At 35.7% G+C, this 19,550-nt stretch overlaps 1 long non-coding RNA gene across 1 annotated transcript in view; it reads right to left on the bottom strand.

The window, feature by feature from the left end:
- Window positions 1-19,550, bottom strand: part of LOC116510673 — a 172,344-nt gene that overhangs the window by 81,203 nt on the left and 71,591 nt on the right. The window lies entirely within an intron of this gene.

The following is a 19,550-nucleotide window of genomic DNA, read 5'->3' as shown; positions in this document are numbered from 1 at the left end:
TCAAAGTTCAGCTATTCTTTGGAAAGAAAAAAAAGTAGAAAAAAGAGCAGAAAGGAGAAGGAAAAAGAAAACAACCAGCCCGACTGTTATACGATCCTTTATGTGCTTTCCAGGTCTTCTCAACAGCCAATATATCCTGCTCCCGTTGTCAATGCCGGCTTTTGGTTCTTTCTCCTCCCTCTCCTATCGGGTTTCCCAGTGCGGCCACTTCCGTTCTATTATTCACGCTGGCACTTTCAGTTCACCATCTCAGCTCTCACTGCTTTTTGGCAAAAATCTGGACTGCAAAAACAGTCTTCACCACAGAGCTTTTTTCTTTCCACCTCATCTACTCTGCCAATTTCACGTTGTCCTCCTTTTTTTTGGTGGGGGGGGCTGTCAAAGATAACAAATGCCTCGATTCCAATTGCTTTCTCTGTTAGCTTCCCTCTTATGCGGATGCCATCTCTCCAGTCCTGTCCAAGTGACAGGATAGATCTTGTCCATTTAGTGGATTTCTCCTACCAACTGGGGGGGGGGGTTGCCTTACCACCCCAGGGTCTTCAGAGTTTCTCCCTGAACCTGCCGTTCCCTTCAGGATCCACAACACTCAAAAATGAGCCCAAACGAAGGAGTTTGAGTTAGAGGTTAAAAGACTATAATTACTCAGAAGATGGTCCAACTGCATATAAAGAGGTCTACCTGTGAGTAAGTATATTTAGACTGTCAAACTCAAAGACATCTCATGCAGAAAAGCTGCAATATAGGCAACATTGATTGGGAGAAACAATGAATATAATACATATTGATTTGAAATTCTGTTCTCAAACTAAGGATGTGAAAAACTAGGAATTGCTAGAGTGTTCCAACATTCCTTGAGGAAAGGAATCTAGACTTTAATCAGCATCATATTAAAGCAATTTGTACGAAAAGCTTCATTCAAGAAAAGAAAGAAAAGTCCTTTGACGTCGGTTACCTTGCTTGCTCTGAACAAATCCATATTTTCATCATTTGACTTGCTTATCAGTGTTGTTTTTAAATGCTGTGGCTTCACACCAGTGGCAAATAGACATATGTTATATATATATTATGATTTGTGTTCTGTCATATTCAAAAGGGCTAGCAACTGCTCTGTGCTCCCTGATTGGTTGGGACACAGAAGAAGCTGTTGCTAGCGTACTCTGATTGGCTATTGCTGCCTATAAATACTCTGGTGACTGTTGGAACCATTGGAATTGCTGTCATCTCTCTTCTGTAACTAATAAAGTACACCTACTGGCTTATCCATGGCTCCTGTGTTCCCTCCCACATCACTATGCAACAACTGGCGACGAGGATGGGATAAGCAATTCCCACAGGGCCTGGATCAAGAAAAAAGCCAGTCGCAGCCACCTCTGTTACGCAGAGGTCCAGAGGCTACCCGAGGCTACTGTCCAGCAGCAGCAGCTGTGGCCACCGCGGCGTCTATGCCAACTTGCACTGGTGCCAAGGACGAGCAGTGGACAGCGGAAACCGAGGCCAGCATGCGCCCAGCCAAACCAGTTCCTAGCCAACTGTCTGGGCCCGAGGTCATTGGGTGGTCTGGCCACTCCGCCTGCTTGCAAAGCCAGTCCGCCTCCCTACACATGAGATCAGCCTGCCAATCTCCAGGAGAGCTGCCTCTACTAGCCGTCGCCGAAGCCGAGAGCCGAACTCTGCCTCACCACTGGCCTCCGTTCTTCAAAACCGCACTGCCGGCTCGCCCTCTACGCCCTCGCCCTCACCTACTGCCTCCGCTCCATTTTGTGGCTTCAAGAGTGACACACCGGTCGAATTGAAGTCATTTAAGCCTCTGCCGGCTTGCAGAACTGCCTTTACAAGTTGTCAAAGCCTTCCGAGCCAAGCCGCAGCTCAAATACACATTCGGCTACTTTGTAACAGCCTTCTACCTTCCTGAAACCGTCTTGCTACTTTGTTTCTTACTGCCGGTCTAGCCGGTTTTCATCGATATAGTGTTACGAAACATGCTGAAAATGAATTAAAACAAAAAGGAATGTGAGGGAAAATTATTAAAACAAAAGGAATGTGAGGGGAAATTATTAAAACAAAAGGAATGTGAGGGGAAATTATTAAAACAAAAATAAATAAATTAACGAAATAAAATGGTGAATATGCACTGGGGGGTAAGGAGAGTGGGGAAACTAAATTAATTGAAAAAGGAGTTGAAACTACTATGCTTCTGGGCGTGTTCTTTTACTGTATTCATTATTTTTGAATTGCTAAAGTTGAAACTACTATGCTTCTGGGTGTGTTCTTTTACTGTATTCATTATTTTTGAATTGCTAAAGTTGATAAAAAAAACTCCCCCCCTTCAACTGAGCTGGGGGGAAGGAGTGTTATATATTATGATTTGTGTTCTGTCATATTCAAAAGGGCTAGCAACTGCTCTGTGCTCCCTGATTGGTTGGGACACAGAAGAAGCTGTTGCTAGCGTACTCTGATTGGCTATTGCTGCCTATAAATACTCTGGTGACCGTTGGAACCGTTGGAATTGCTGTCATCTCTCTTCTGTAACTAATAAAGTACACCTACTGGCTTATCCATGGCTCCTGTGTTCCCTCCCACATCACTATGCAACAACATACATCTGAAAAGAATTTAGCAGAGTACATGCTTTTATAAACACATGCATTTATTAAAAGACTTTTCCTAGTTATGACTTTATCAGAGGCATGGACTGCATAAAAAGAAACACTAATAAAAGGGAAAGTATAAACACTTCTAAAACACTTTCCAAAAAATGTGAATTCAGCAAAAGACCAAGACATAGTGACATTAGTATTTTCAATATTTCCCTCCATGTTAACTTACCTAAAAACAGACTTAAAAAAGAGTCAGACAACCTCCAAATTTGATAAATAAATACAACCAAATGTCCTATAGTGCTTTGACTCTGTTAAACTCAAGCTAATTTTCTTTTATCACAAACAAGGTCTAAAAATGTTTGGAGTTTATTAGCTGCTTATAATTCTAACATTATGGTTATAACAGCCAATGTTATATTGTTATGTTATGTTATATTGTTGTCATATCATGTCATGTCATGTCATGTTATCTAATATTGTTATGTCATGTCATGTCATGTCATCTCATGTTATGTTATGTTATATTGTTATGTTATGTTATATTGTTATGTCATGTCATGTCATGTTATATTGTTATGTTATATTGTTATGTTATGTTATATTGGTTGTTACAGCCAATCTAATTTGGCGGATTTGTCTAGAAGTAGATGGAACAGTCTACTTATGGCCTTTCTACTCTTTAAACATCTGATTCTGTTTTGATTTCACTTTAATATTTTTTCTTCTTAAAAGGATCTAACATAAGTATAAATATAATTGCATTTTAATTTTCAAGGTAACCTGCATTTAAAACAGTTCTTCAGCATCAGTTTCAGAAATGAAAGTTCCTTCCATACTTCCAGGTCTTTGTAAGATCAGATGTAGTATATCTAAAATGTGCTTCTAAAATAGATGATGAAATGGTGGAGATATAATGATTTGGCTGCTCCCCCCCCCCCCGGTTGTTTATATAAACAGCTGGAAACAGAGATATTGCTCAATATCTGGTGTTTGGTTATGTAATCGGTTTTCCATCCCATTTCAATGTAAAAATACCAGACTTGCTTTAATATTTAATGTGAATGTATATTTAAAATTAGTAGACAGAAATTTCATTTTTTTTAATTGTAGCTGCTCCTACACAGCATGATTTTGATAAGTAATGTCTTCCATTAAAATACCTGCAGTATGTAGAGAATGATGATGAAAGGGCTATTTGAATATTTTGCTAATTAAATGGAGAAATGCTAAGATATGCTCATACCTAAAAGTTATGTCATTTAGTTTTAAAAATAACTCTGGCAAACTCTACACATGTTTGCTGCAGTAAACAAATGAAATCTGGAAATTTATTCTCTCATTCATAATGTTAAAGCCCAGAAGTACTTCAGTTTTTCCCCTCTCTAATATTAACACCATCATATTTTTTGAGTCTGCTTCCTCCATGCTAGTTCAAGTGTGTGTGTGTGTGTGTGTGTGTGTGTGTGTGTGTGTACATATAGATGTATGTGTGTGTGTATACAACTGCAACTAATGGTCTCCCGGTTTCTGCCCTGATGCCTTAAACACTACTTCAAACTGGCTCCCTTCCACATCATTGTAAATGGCTATTGATAATTATTGCTAAATGGATAAATAGGGGGAAATATATTGTATTCCATCGGATGAAATGATAAATGTCTTGCTACAAACTTCTGTCTCCTGTAAATATCCGATGAACTAATTGAAAATAATTGCCTTTTTAATAGAGCATTTGAGAACATTTCAAAGGTGAGAATATAGTTTAGCTACAAAGATGTCAGGCACAAAAGGCCAAGTCCACATGTGAACATTCTAATTTATTACTAATATCTATGCACAGGAATTTTCTCAACTATTGGTCAGCATCTATTTATAGTTAGATAAGGGTAACTGCAATCAGGGGGTGGGGGTGTTGGTATACTTAATTCATTTGTGGCTGTGTAATGATTCTAGGCTGAACCCTGTTTTTACTCTTCCCCCTGGCTCTGCCAATCCTTCTCTTACTTAAGATATGTTCATTAACTTGACACAGGCATTTAACAGATCACATTTTAGATTCACTGTGTCCATACTGCAAAAGTGACAATATATGCTTCAGATATATTGTTTACAAATAGAATGAATTTTTGGCTATACGGTACCGCTGTGCTGCTCACAATGGCAATAAGTTAAAAAAAATCCCCCGCTTCTGCCTTAGACATTTAAACAGTAGCATAGCACTATAATTCTGATACAGGTATTAATGAGAAAATGGAACAGCAGATTCAACAGTAGAATGTCAACCCTGTTTTCAATCCTCACTTCATACACTGTGCTATATAATTGTCATTATCAACTTATAAAAACACAGGTACACGCATTCATATAAAGAAGGCTTTTAAATAAACAAGACTTTGTACCCACAGTGGAAAATTTGCTAGATGAAATTTTGTGGTGATTCAGGTGACTTGAGTCATTTTAGACAGATAAAGTGATTTTAAATTTAATGGAGATTCTGAATTTGTAATTCTCTTACCATTACAGACCTTATTGAACCTCTTATTTAATGTCCATTTGTAGGCAAATATAAAGAAACTTATCCAAGCAGAATTAATGCACTTCCTATTTTCTTCTATTATGCCCAAAAAAGAGAAACAGCTGCAAGTATTTAGGTGCTCCTCTGTTATACCCATGGCTGATTTTTTTTTTAATGGAATATCAAATCTCACATTTAAATGTTAACATCTCCAACTTGAATATGGATCTTGGCTGATTCACATACCTCTATAGCGTTCTTTGTATCCAGATCTTTGAGGTTTAGGCTTAGTCCTTATACTTTGTCATGCTCTAATTCAAATTTTAAAAGATTGTTATCTTTAAGAGCTACAAATGTAAACATAGGAGTCCAAAGTTTGTTGAAAGCAAAACAACATCTAAGCTAACATGTCAATGAGGAAAAAATGCTTTATCATCTGATTGTTTATCCACATGCAGCATATGAACATGTCTTCTTTTCTCTGTTTAGGGAGGAAGTGCATTGCATACACATCACCTTTGAAAATAGGTGAGATTTTGATCATGCAGCTGTGGCTTCTATTGTTACATTGTCCCCACTCTCAAAATATCCCTCTCTATTTCTGCGAATCTGTAATTGACAGCCCTCTGTAGATCTTATGGTAAATGATTTTTTTTGAAGAATAGGAATCCTGATGGTGATTTATTATTTTTTATAAATATAATAGCCCCATTATCTGGCTGCGTATTTGAATATATTTATTATACCTGCACATATATAGTATATGCATGTGTGTGTGTACATTATATATCTTAACCATTGCAGTAATCCTTTGCCCAAATCTTTCAAAAACCAAAGCAGCAGCAACTTGGTAGGCATGTCTTGACAGAATGCCCTGGAAAATAAATAGCTTGTCAATTATCTATATTTTAGAATCTATGTATTACTCTCTTATTTCCCTCTAAGAGTAATTGTTTATTTGAAAACCATAAATCACAAAAGACATTGTCCCTTGTAAACATTGAGATAAAGGAATGTTTTTCGGCCTACCAAAGACCATTTACTATGTCTCAATAGCCAGTTTTGGAACTCTGGCAGAAGACTGGAACCTGGAATGCAGTAAGCATATTGGTATCGTTTCAGTAAATGAATATAATAAACTACAAGACAATCTGGTTGAAATAAGGCAGTAATAAGATATACAAAATGTCAAATTAAAACATAATTTATAGTTGACAATGTGTTTGAAAATTATATTAATTAATATGTTAATTAACATGGAAACAAACTTAAAATAATTTACATCAGTTGAGACACATGTGATCTTAAAGATATCCTTTATTGAGATAAAATGACATGAATTTAAAGTGTAGGGAAATAATCTCTGGTAAATACAAGACAAGCAGGAGACTTAACTGTGCTCTTTGAACCATTCTGGGTCTGTTGATCTCATGTCAAAAAGTTTGTGGGTTGAGCTAAATAATTTCTGGATCTGAGTAGGGTGATGATGGTGATGACAATAACAAAAAAAATGAATAAAAAGCAACCTGTGAATAATAACATAGGGGCTCCACAAACACACTAACTGCAGATTTAATAACCACATATAACATTTTCTTCTACAGTATTAAAGAAATAAAAGAATTGCTCATATCCCAAACTTCCTAAAAACTATACTTTATACTAAAAACGTTCAGGGAAGGAAATCTCATAACACTTTGGCAATGTAGGACAAACCTTCATGGTAAGAAGAAAGAAGAAGGGCTAAAATAATCTTTTCCCTACAGGACCTGAGTGTAGGCTAGGCAATATGAACTTTCCACAGCACTTAGAAAATGGGCCAATAGGGTGAATAAAATATGGAAAAATCTATTATAGGTGCATATTAAGTCTACTTACAAAATAAACACAAAGAACTAAAAGTTGTACATCCTCATTTTATTTTGAATGTGTTGGCAGTGTCTATATGTATAGTAGACACTGAAGATGTGTTCTGTTTAATATATGCAAACCCTGCATATTATTTTAAGAGTAGCAGGCAAGCTCTGCTAGATAAAGTCATTGGCCATAAGCATTTTGTGTCTCAAATGACCCCCTGGATACATTTGGGAAGAGAAAGTCACAAATGGGTTTTCATATGTGTGCAAATAACTTAATCTGAAGGAAAATTTGAACAGATTTTATTACTTTTTCAGGCAGTTTTTTTCCAGTTTACATGTTTCCCAAGTGTCAGAATGATAGGATATTGTGCCCATCAGTTTTCAGCAATTACTTTCAGAAGGGAGCAGAGATTTAGGCCTAGAGAGATGAAGCCTAGACTGCTGACTTTTCAATATGTTTTATTGTTCTTTTTGTGCAGGTGTGACAGGAATTGACTGTTCAACTTGTTGCCCAAGTCAGATGTTATGGGTTGAAAGAGAATGATTGGCCCAAAATCATCCAGTTAGCCCCTAGGGTGGTTTTAGAACTCTCCTGGTTTCTTGCCTGCTGCCTTAGCCACTAGACCAAACTGATTCTATGATTTTCCCACATACTTTATTTATACTTAGTAATAAATTAAGAAAATGGTAGTAGTCATGATAAAATAGCTCCATTACTAGGAGAAGCATTTTGTATTGATGCATCTAAAAATAGTCATTTTTTTCCTGACAGTTTTTTAAAATAGCAATAGCACTTAAACTTATATACTGTTTCAGAGTGCTTTCTAAGCAGTTTACAGAATCAGCATATTGCTCCCCCCCAACAATCTGGGTCCTCATTTTACTGATCTCGGAAGGATGGAAAGCTGAGTCAATCTTGAGCCAGTGAAATCTTTCTCTGACTAGTGTTATAGCATGGCATCTTTGTGGTTGAAACAGTTTATATTCATATTTATATTCAGGGGTGGGCTGCTGGGGGTTTGCAGGGATTCAGGAGAACCTCTAGCTAAGATTCTGTGCAGTTCAGAGAACCCCCAAATCCCACTCCTGGCTTAATTTATTAATTTCAATACTCCTGATTTCTAAGAATCAAATAAAAATCCATAAAGTTCTATTCCTAGATATGCAAACAACAACCCCAATATAATCATAATTAGTACAGGTTCTCCTTAGAATAAGACTATAAAGATAAAAGCTTTAAATACTTTAACAGGATCTGAAAAGTTATTTTAGTATTAAAACATTTAAGTATCGTAAAGCTTCCATCTAATTGAACTTGCCTAAAGTCACATGTAGATGAGATGAGTGGTATATAAATTTAATAAATAAAATAAACTCCTGATGAGTAAATGTATGTATCCATATGTTTTGGAATATGGAATTGGTTTGGCACTGCCTTCATCTAAAGTTGTTTACTTGTTTCTTTTATTTTCAATCAGCTCCAGAGACTTGGAATGTCCTGGTGGCCTTTCATTCAAGTAAAAACAGCATGCATACTTATTTGGAAGTAAGTCCCACCAAACTCAAAGCAACTTTCTCAAAGTAAACACTGTTGCTACTTACTTGAATTCCTAAAAGAACCAAAATATAGAGTGTTGCTCTTTTTTTCAAACATTTTCTATTTTGTTTCTTTTTATTGAGAAGTTTCCTTAGCTTTTCCCTAAGCCAGATACGATTTACCAGCCAAGTATTGATGTCTGCCAACTGCTTTGACCCCACTTCTTTCTTTCTGATAGACTGAGCTGATTGCTGATTGGTTGAACTGTATAACTGCCTCTATCAATTCATTTAGTCACTTTGCTCAGATCATGATCCCAGTGCCTTGAGCCCCTTCCAATTCTTTCGCACATTTGCTCACTGGGAGTGATCATATATAGTCATGTAAATCCAGAAAGCAACTTGTGAGAAATTCTAGGCTAACCGTAACACATTTTGTTACGCAATATATTCCTATAATCTTAATTTTCTAGATATTTCAGGAATTACTGAGTAGGAGATTGTTTTGTAGTATAAACTTCATATTAAATTTCTTCACTTTTCATATCATATTCCTCACTTTTTCATTCAAATTCACTTCACCATAGGAACCTATCAACAAATAAGACTGGAGATGTATTTAAAATAGATTTCTTAAGAATGCTAATCATACTACATAGCTGCAGTACAATTCATTAATAAACAAAACCTGTTCACAGGACACATCAGTGGTTATTGTATATATATTTCTCAGTTTGATGGGTCTTATATTGTGGTGCCAACAGTGTATGTATATGCCTTTCTGTCTGTGCTAACCATATTTCACCATCATCCCTCCTTGAAAGCAGAAGTGAATGGGGAAGCCTTTGGAAAAGACTTCTGATTTGTCAAAGTCCATGATGGAATAAATGCAAAGGATCTGCTAAAGCAGGGGTCCCCAACCTTCAGTCTGTGTCCTGGTGCCGAGCCGCAGCCCATTTGGAACTGGGCTGCGAAAGTGGTGGGTGAGTGCCTGCACATGAAACTGCATTTGGGAAAGTGGCGCACATGTGCGTGAAACTACCCCATCTCTTCCACCACCACTCCCAAGCCAAAAAGATTGGGGGCTGTTGTGCTAAAGAGACGTAGCTCTATTAACTGTAAACAAATATGCAACAAAGTTAACAGACTAAAATGTGGACATCTTTCATCTGGGCTTTAAACTGAAACTATTAGATTGAGGAGAAACTTTGAATATGTTGTTTAGCTAGTGTTGTGGCATAGAAATTTGCCATCTAGAAAGCCAACATTCTATGACTGTGATTGCTATCTGAGAAGAAACATATTATCTAAGCATGTACAGATTTTGAAGAATCTGGATCTGCCTAGAAGGCCTTACAAAAAGTTACAAAATATCACTGTGATAGTGAGACATCTGTGACATTCGTTGGAACATTTGTGTTTTGACCTAGACTTCCCAAGAGCCTAAACCAAACTCCTTGTCCCGACAAAAATCCCTTTTATTAATTTGCTGTGAATTTTTCTCATTCACATCCAGCAAAGGCTTTGAAGGGAAGATGTACAGTCACAGACCTTATCTGGCTTGGAAAGCTGACAGGCTAATATCTGCATAACCTGGCAAGGAGTCTCGGAGAGTCATGAACCAACTAAGTGAACTAATTGTTTCCTGCAAACTCCACTCCCTTTTCACTCCTCTTTTATTTCCTCTGGGAGGGGTCATTAATCATCCACCTGTGGCCTTACTCCCAAGTCGACCCGTGTTCTTTAGCTGTTCCCTTCGTCTGCCAACTCTGTGCATGAGCACACTGGGAACAGGCTCCAGCTTTTCATCTGCCTCACTGATGTCTGACTCTGAAGGCAGCTGATAACTGGCATATGGCTCTGGCCCCCTCTTGGCCTCTGCTACAGAGCCCTCATCAGAGTCTTCTCCAGACTCCAGGACTGGTTCATGTTCCCCCCCAACCTCCTCACTGTCCAAATCTGTTGTCAGCTCTGCTGGCCACTGGCAGGCTACAACAATTTGTTATCAAGAATGGATGAAAAAAGTACAAATATGTTCACATGCAAATGTGAATTCTAAGCAATTTCTGAAGAAAGTGATAGGGCCTAGTTATTGCAAGGACTATTATTTATTTTAATTGATCCCAGCTGGGCTTGGAAGATAGTCTGGCTCAACACTCTAAGTGCTTGCCAGCAATCTGTCATACATCATTGCTCACACTACTATGAACTTGGCTCAAGGAGGTCAGTAACAGCAAAAACTAAAACTAAACCTACTCAGTATCCAGGCTTGCTTAAAAATGTAGACATGCTGCCAGCTGACTATTCACTTTTCAACTTTGTTTTAAGAGGCCCTGATTTCTTAGAACTGGGGGAGGGATGGGCTGCTCAGCAATGAGATGTTCCACATGTGGAGCTATGGGCAGAGAAAAATCTGCTGTGCAAATTTCCAGGCATCTGTTTTTATTAAAGCTCGACTTATTGTGAATTAGACCTAGCAATAAGATTCATCACGTACCAGTTGATAAGGGTATGTCTTAGGAAGTGAGGCAATATCTTTCCCACCAAGTATGATCTTTGAGAACATCACAAATTGCTTTAGCAGATTTGTTTTAATTAAAACCATTAAAGGTTTCTGGCTATATATTAGCAGCTTTTATGTATTATGTTTGATGGATATTGAATACCATGGGACAACCTTTTAATAAGCCTGGAACAATTAATATACATTTTAATAATCACTAAGTAATGCCCCTTTGATTATAGTGAGCACACAATTGTCCTAGAAAATTACATTTCAGTTGTTAAGATGCACAGATGCACAGAAGGAAATGTTTTCATCAGTTTTCTCTGGTATCCTTCAGAGTCATTATCCACAGCTTTCATGAAACAGTCCAGGCTGTTCCAAGGGACTTTGGGGATGCATTGTTGCAAATAAGAAGAATGGAAAGAAAAATTTTCCCCTTGAACAATTAAAAATTATCTTAGAATCTAATCTAATTTGAGATGATGTGGAATATTGTAAGGCAAATAGACCTGAAGGTTATGGAGAATGAAAACACTACCATACAGTCAAACAATTCTTGCTCAATATGTATGCAGTTTATATAGAATTAAAAATATATAGACCAAATATATAAATCCAGGCCTACATACGTATTATGGTGGAATTAATCAGAGTGCTCACGATCTTTTCTTAATGGTTAACCATTGTTAACCATTAACAATGGTTAACATTGTTGTTGTTAGTTGCAAGTCGGGTCTGACCCATCACCACCTCAGGGAAAACATTCCTCCAGGCCTTCCTGTCCTCTACCATCCTCTGGAGTCCATTTAAGCTCATGCCTATTGCTTTGATGACTCCATCCAGCCGGTTCATTCTCTGTCATCCCTTTCTTCTTTTGCCCTCAATCTTTCCCAGCATTAAGCTCTTCTCCAGTAAGTCCTTCCTTCTCATTAGGTGGCCAAAATATTTTAGTTTCATCTTCAGGATCTGGCCTTCTAAAGAGCAGTGAGGGTTGATCTCCTCTAGGACTGATGGGTTTGATCACCTTGCAGTCCAAGGGACTCGCAGGAGTCTTCCAACGTTCACAGCTATACATTGCAACTGGAAAAACCATAACCTTGACTATATGCACTTTTGTTGGCAGGGTGATGTCTCTGCTTTTTAGTATGCTCTCTAGATTTGCCATAGTTTTCCTCCCCAGAAGCATGCATTTCCTATTAACATTAGTGTGTTAACATTAGAATTTTAATTTATATACTGCTTCCTTATAGCGATCAAATCAGTTAAAGGTACATAAGTTAACAATACAGTTTTCAAGAATCAGAAGTGTGAATATAATAAGATTTCAGGTTTAACATGTCAGTGTAATAATGTCATTCAAACACTGAACTAAAGACTAATAGTGTCATCATCTTAGAACAGTGATAAATGAATGATGTTAGTATGTATGTAAGTTCTACATACAGTATGTTTAGAACTAAAAATGTTTAGTCGCTAATATACCTAGCTAAAATCTATTCTGTCTTCAAGATAAATATATTTTTCCCATGTATAGTCTCAAAATTCTAGGAGGATGAAGGCATTTCAGATGATCTGCTAGATAGATCTTCTCTACCCCCATCAGTCTTCCATAGAACAATAATGTCTCAGATTTTCAAGCAGGAAATTACACCTGTTAAATTTATAGGGATAAATAGGTATATGGCAAACAGGTGACTAAAGAAGAAAACTGCAGCACATATGTATGTACTAACTGACTAGGGAAATCCAATTTATTTGCTGCTGGAAAAGTACTCTTTGATTCTGTCACTTCTCTTTTAAATGTCATTTCTAGGCCATGCCTTAATATTGGGACCAGTAAGTATTCCTAGAACTCATCCATGAGAAAGTAGTTATTAACCACAATTCCTTACTTCTCGACATCCTGTCTCTAGTTCTTACCTCAGAGGAAGTGCAGGAAAACCCCCATTTTAAGCCACTAAGCCACAAATGAGGTCTCAGAATATGAATCATAGGACATCCTTTATAATTTGTCCAGTTCTACTTGGAGCTAATGAGCCACTTTGCTCCAAAAAAATATCATTTGGCATTTATTGAGGGGAATGATTTTCATCTTGAATTTGTGGCTGCTATAAAATTAATATTTCAAAAGCTTGAATATGATTATGTGGAAAATGTTTTTGGAGTATCTTAGTTATGCAAAGGATAACATCTGAAATAATTTATGGGGCAACATATTAAAGAAAAATATGATATAGCTTTGGTTATATAGTTTTCATAGCATATTTTCCTGTATTTTTTAAAAATCAGGTCACTATAACACTGCTTTGGAAGTTGCACCATTAGCCTCACAAGGTTCAAAGTGTGCTAGATATAAAATTATGCATTCATGCCCTACGTACAACATCCACAATAATTCGGCAGCCTCTAAAATATTTAGACATGTATGGTACACAGGAAATTTTAAATATATTTGGCTGAACAAATAGCCTGTTTTACCATGATTTCCAACAGTAGAAATTTTCCTATGACTTTCATTGAATCTCCTGCCCACATGGAAATTTGCCAAAGACATGGGATCGTGGGGTAAGAATGTCGAGTCTGTACAGGTATTGTTGCCCATGCCTTAACTTCAGCTGTCATGTACTCAAATTAAATAACGGTTTATATTCTTGGATAAAGAACCATAGCTTTAAACTTTTTATACTGTTAGAAACAAGTAACAACAGTTATGCAAGCAGTAAATGAAGGACAGCATTTTGGCATAATCACAATATGCTGTAGACACCACGGGTTTAAGGCTGTAACAGAGAGTAAATAAGACATTTGTCTTCATTTTTTTGTTTGTTTGTTTAGAAGTGGTTTACCACTACCACAGGCATAATTTTTCATCTACTAAATCTTCTGAATTCCAGAAATTTGAAGGAAGTATATAGAATTTCCTTAGGATGGATTTTTAAGGGTCTATAAATTGCAATGTTTCTGAGCTAAACAAGATTGTGACTCCAGAAAGTTCCCAGACGTTGGAAGCAACATTTACATTTCTGGGAAGCCCCTCTCCCTCCTGTTGTCCATTATACACTTAACTGAATCCCTAACGTGGGTAAGTGGATAATAGACAATCCAGTTTTGCTTAAAGGTACACAAAATCATTGCTAATAGTAATGTTATACGTTATCGGACACAAACACAAGCTTCATAACTATCCAATGATTGTGAAACAGACTGGGTTATATTAAATTACTTTCTAATTTATACAGTGCAGAATATAAAATGGCTGCTCTTCTTACATGAGTATTAGCTTTACAGTTGCAAGAACCAACAATCCAGCAGTATCCTTAAGCAACCTTTCTGTTCTCTTCTATTTTTATCCATTTTGTCTTCTACTTTTTACCCATTTATAGTTTCTTTCTTTTTTGTCCAATTCTAGATTAGTGTCTACTAAGTGTTTATTTCTTTATCCTGTAAAGCTTTATTAGCTGTTTGGAAGAATATAAATAATAAGAGCTAAAATAGTTAAATAATTCCAGACCTTGAGGGACAAATTCACCTTCTTAAGATGATAAATTGTAGTTTTCAGCAAATAGAATGAAATTATTTGAGACTACTTCTCTCAATGTTGGGAAATTAGAATTTATATTTAACATTGTATTCAGATTTAGCCACATTCAGCAAGGCTGGCAAAAATCCATTGTCTCCCTTCCTATTCTCCACAGCAGTTCCTATTAAGTCCTTGGGAAATGCTACATACTGTAAAAGTATCCTGAAATAGTTTTTAAATATAATTTTGAAAACTATACTAAACAGATAAATCTAACAGAAAAACTAACCCACAAATACAAAAAACAAAAAAAATGTTAAAACGTATGGAAGAAAGGGAAAAAAAATCTCCCCTCAAAGGATGATGATGATGATGATGATGATGATGATGATGATGATGATGATGATGATGATGATGATTGCATAGTGTTGTTACAGTAGTCAGGAGACCACTATGCTACTGCAGAATAGTAGTTTAGCTTGCCAGGATACCAGCCATGTTATAGGACACGTTTGTGCACTTCCCAAGGTGTGTCATTGGAGGGCGACTTGGCTTTTCACAAGATAGAAAGACAAGCAGCTCTTCCTGCCGCCTCACAAATAAGCAGTGCCCTCCTGTCCCTCCCTTCCCAGAGTTGCCTCACAAATGAACAGTGCAACTGAGAAGGTTCAGAGCTATCAGGAATCAGATTGCCTGCCAAGAGCATCAATTCATCTCCCCACCAAAGAGGTACCTATCTATCTATTTGCATAGGATATTCTTTTGAACCTGTTAATGCTGAGGCGAGTAACAGTAACTCATCCTGCTACATAGTGCATGGGCCTGAACCACTGGAGCTAAGACCATTTCCAGTGTCATTAAGCCACTGAGCCACTGCCTCTCCCCAAAAGGAGATAGTAAGAAAAAAAACCATTTCCCCTTCAACCCCAACATATATTCATCATAAACATTTATCACTATGTTTCTAAAATACAAGGAAATAAATACATTTTTAAAAAATATTTCACTCAATTTTCTATAAACTCATCTTTAAATCTTCAGCTCTCCCTATTAATCAGCAAAGGTCCAGTAAAAACCAACAGAAATGACAACACAATAACCTTTCATTTAATCCAAACCCCCCTCATCTCTCTTTTAACAATATTTAACAATTGAATATGGCAAAAAAATTAAAACTATTAAGCATTACCAAAAACAATAACCCCTTAACCAGATAACAAAAATGATGATGTAAATATTGCAAACTAATACATTACACCCAGATAAACATTTCAAAACAAAAACATAGCGATCTATTCAAGATAACCATTATCAGAGATTACAAATTATAATTTAACCATAATCAAAGAAACCAATTTTGTATATTTTTTCTTCTTCCTCTAGCCATCCTTAAGTTCCATAGATCGAATTCTTTTATTTTTTATTTTTATTTTCAAACACAAACACACAACACATATAACATAAAAGCCTCTTCAACTACATACAGTGTGTCAATTAGTTACAAGGTCTTTCTGCGTCTTTTCATAGTCATCACTTGAATTTTATCAAAATTCACATATTGTTAATCAAAATATTTTTGTATACATTGTTATTATGCTTCCTTTGTTTGATTATCACAAATGTTTCTCCATTTTAAACAAGGCATTCTAAATATATAGCCATTAATATTATAATGATTCATTATATCATCTTCAATATATCCAATAATAAAGTTATTTTTTATCCTATTCTAAGTCATTCTATTATTTTAGCATTGATAATATTCTCTAATAATTTTCAATTCCATGTTTTTCCCCATTATTAGTATCATAAATCTAATATACATGTATACAAATTGTTATAATTATTAAACATCCATTAAGCCTAGCTATTATTACATCCTTTCAACATAAGGCATATTAAATTTGAAATAAATTTATATTATGGCATTTCATTACATCATCCTGAAATCATCCAATGATATTACATTTTATATTCTATTCTATATAGAATTGTTTATCTTTTATAAAAAGGCTTTTCAACATCATCTCCATAATCCTAAAACAGTTTGTAGAAAATTTCATATTATCAATCTAGTATATATAAATGCTTTGTTATCATTATTAATCATTTATTTGACTATAGCTATTATTACGTTGTACATAGCACTCAAAATTTAACTACATTTAACTAAATTTTCTTGTGACGTTTCATTTATCATCCTGTATCCTTCCAGAAATAGTGTAGTCCAATATCACTTGCCATTTGTAAAGTCTGTATTCTAAGTGTTTTCTTAATAAGTCTTATGTGGACTTCTCTTAAGAACTTGTTGTTCATTGCATGTCTTATAAGAATTCAAAACCCTCTATCTGCTCCTTTTATCAGCTTAACTTTTGTTATGATTAGTGCTTCTGCCGAGATTACTCTCATTATTTCTGCCAAATTTTCCCTCCTCTCTTCATCTATGTTCTGACATCTGAAATAAAGTTCCGGTTCATTGATCTCTCCTTTCCATATTTCACACTTGTCATTTCCCTTCACTCTCAGTTTGCTGTCAGTGTCAACAATTTTCTTATCACTTTCATTTGTCTTTGTGATTTTTTGAGCTCTGTCCTCAAACTTCATCACTGTCCCCGTACTTTCTGTATTTTGATCTATAATTTCAAGTCTCTTTTCAATTCTCTCTGTGATTATTAAAACTTTTTGAATTTCTTGAATTTCTTAGTGCCTTTTCTTCTTCACATTGTGCCATTTTCCAGATTATAAACACTGCCAAAACATCTGAGACTTTTTAGGTTTCAAATTCAGTTGAGTTTTTCAAATCAAAGCTTTCTCTTTCCTTCAAAGGAATACCTGTATAAACAAAATGTTTTCCACTGACCCTTTCAGTAAACAAAGCCTATAGTTTTGTAATATCAGATATTGCCAAGCCTCTAGCCACTAGATGGTAGTGTTACTACTTTTCCATCTGTTCCTGCCTCTCTCTTTAAACTCCAAGCTCAGGAAGAGGGAAAAAATGTTTAAAAATTATGCTCCAACCAAGCCTTACAAGAGATGAAACTTTTAATCCACGAATACAAAAAATGGAAAAAGTATAGAGAAAGAAGGAAAAAAAGAGACCAGTTCAGTTTAAAAGTAAGAGGCATTTGTAAAAAGTCCATCCATAGAAAACAAACAAAGTTAAGGTAGAAAAGACAACATGATAGTTTTAAACCAGGGTTAATTCACTGCTTATTTTCTTCTGTCTTCAATTTTATTTTAAACTCCGAGTCTTTTGGGTTTCCCTTCTCTAATAATAAAAAATTTTCTCACCATTTTGACACACTGTTTCTCCTGTACTGCTTCTGTTTCAGGGGCTTGTCCCAACCTTCTGCAGCCATTTTGGCTGCTTCTCTTGTAGCTGGCAAAAAGAGCTTTCTCCTTGATCAATCAGGGACTTTGCAATGTTCCTGAGCTCAGCAGGACATGCTCTTCTCTATCTCTGTTCCTTCAGAACAGTTTAGGTCCAAAAGAACCGACCAGGAACAGAGATATTGACAGCAATCCTGGAGCCTCAAGATGTCGTGTTGTTGCAAGGTCAAGCCCCACCCTTCCTATAGATCGAATTCTGACTCCTGTTTCCTTCTACTGTCTTTGCTTCTTCTCTTAAAATTCTTTATTCCAGTCTATTTGGGATTTCCCTTAGATCTCATATTTCAGTTTAAAAGGGAAGTTTACACTGCTTTTGGGGTATATTATATGTATGACATTTTTAATTTTAAAATGAACATCCAAATCAATTCTTAAATCCAACATTCCAATCTCTTTCTTATAGGTTATAGTTTTTAATTACATCTTAAAGTCCATTTCAGTTATCTTCAAAAGAACTTGTTCATTTTCAGTAAGACCTTTTGGTTCCTGTATGAAATTAAAACGTTTGATCATTTCTCAGACCCAAAGATCAAATGTTTCCTTTAAAGTAGCCATCTTTTGCTTTAGTAATTGATCTTCAAAGTCTTGTTAAAAATGTAAACAAAAAAGATTTTTCCCACACGAGAGAATTTTCCTAATTAACTTCAAAATCTTTTTTTTAATAAATTTCATTCAAAACTTTAACATTTAAAAACTTTCCAAAAAAGAACTGGATAATCATCCTTTTGTTTTATATTGTAAAAATTTGCAAAAAATAAAGAGCTTCCAAAGCTGGTAACACATTTTTTTTCTTTTTAAAAATAGATTGAAGAAAAATTTACCCAGTAACTGGTAAACTTGTAGTTCTGAAGATTTTGCAATCTTAAAGAAGCAATAATAATAATTAAAAAAAAACATTCCAGATAGATTAAAAATGCATGGTTGAATTTTGAGTCTATAATAGGCTGCCTGGATGGAACCTATGACTGCCAGCTGATCACAAGTGGCTGCAAAATGTTTCTGCTGTCTATTTACCAAAATCAGCTGTCTGGAGGACATATCAGATCTGTTTTTATTTGAGATAGACTTTCAGCAGTCTGGATCTCACCTCCAAGCTCTTTTTTTGGCTGTAATATCACCAATCACAAAACAGAAAAATTGTGGGTGTTAATTGACCTTGTCTCACTGGAAGTTCAAGCATTGTGTAGTAATGATGTAGAAGAAAAATGAACATAGCAGACAGTGAGATGGTACCAGATTAGCTGTACTTTTCTGTACCCATAGTTGACATAATGTAAGACAATAGATGTTATTTTTTTGGGTGGGGGGGAGGAAATGAAAATAAAAATAATAACATCTACTGTATGAGAACTCCATGAACTAAGGATAATTGCTGTGATGTTTTTACCTGTGTGGACTGGTTTGTTTTGACTGGGTGTCATTGAAAAACAGTGCAAAGACTAGATGACATGGTTATAATGTCATATTTTAACTTCAAGACCCCAAATTAAAATCCATTAGCACCACAATATTTAACTACAAATTCATTTATGTTATGATGGAGCTTGACTGAATCATTATTTTTATTTATACATAGAGAAAGTATTTCAGTGAAAATGTATTATCATGAAATATAAAAGAT

Source organism: Thamnophis elegans, chromosome 6, assembly GCF_009769535.1.
Source record: "Thamnophis elegans isolate rThaEle1 chromosome 6, rThaEle1.pri, whole genome shotgun sequence".
Classification (NCBI taxonomy): domain Eukaryota; kingdom Metazoa; phylum Chordata; class Lepidosauria; order Squamata; family Colubridae; genus Thamnophis; species Thamnophis elegans.
This window is presented reverse-complemented; position numbering and strand designations above follow the sequence as displayed.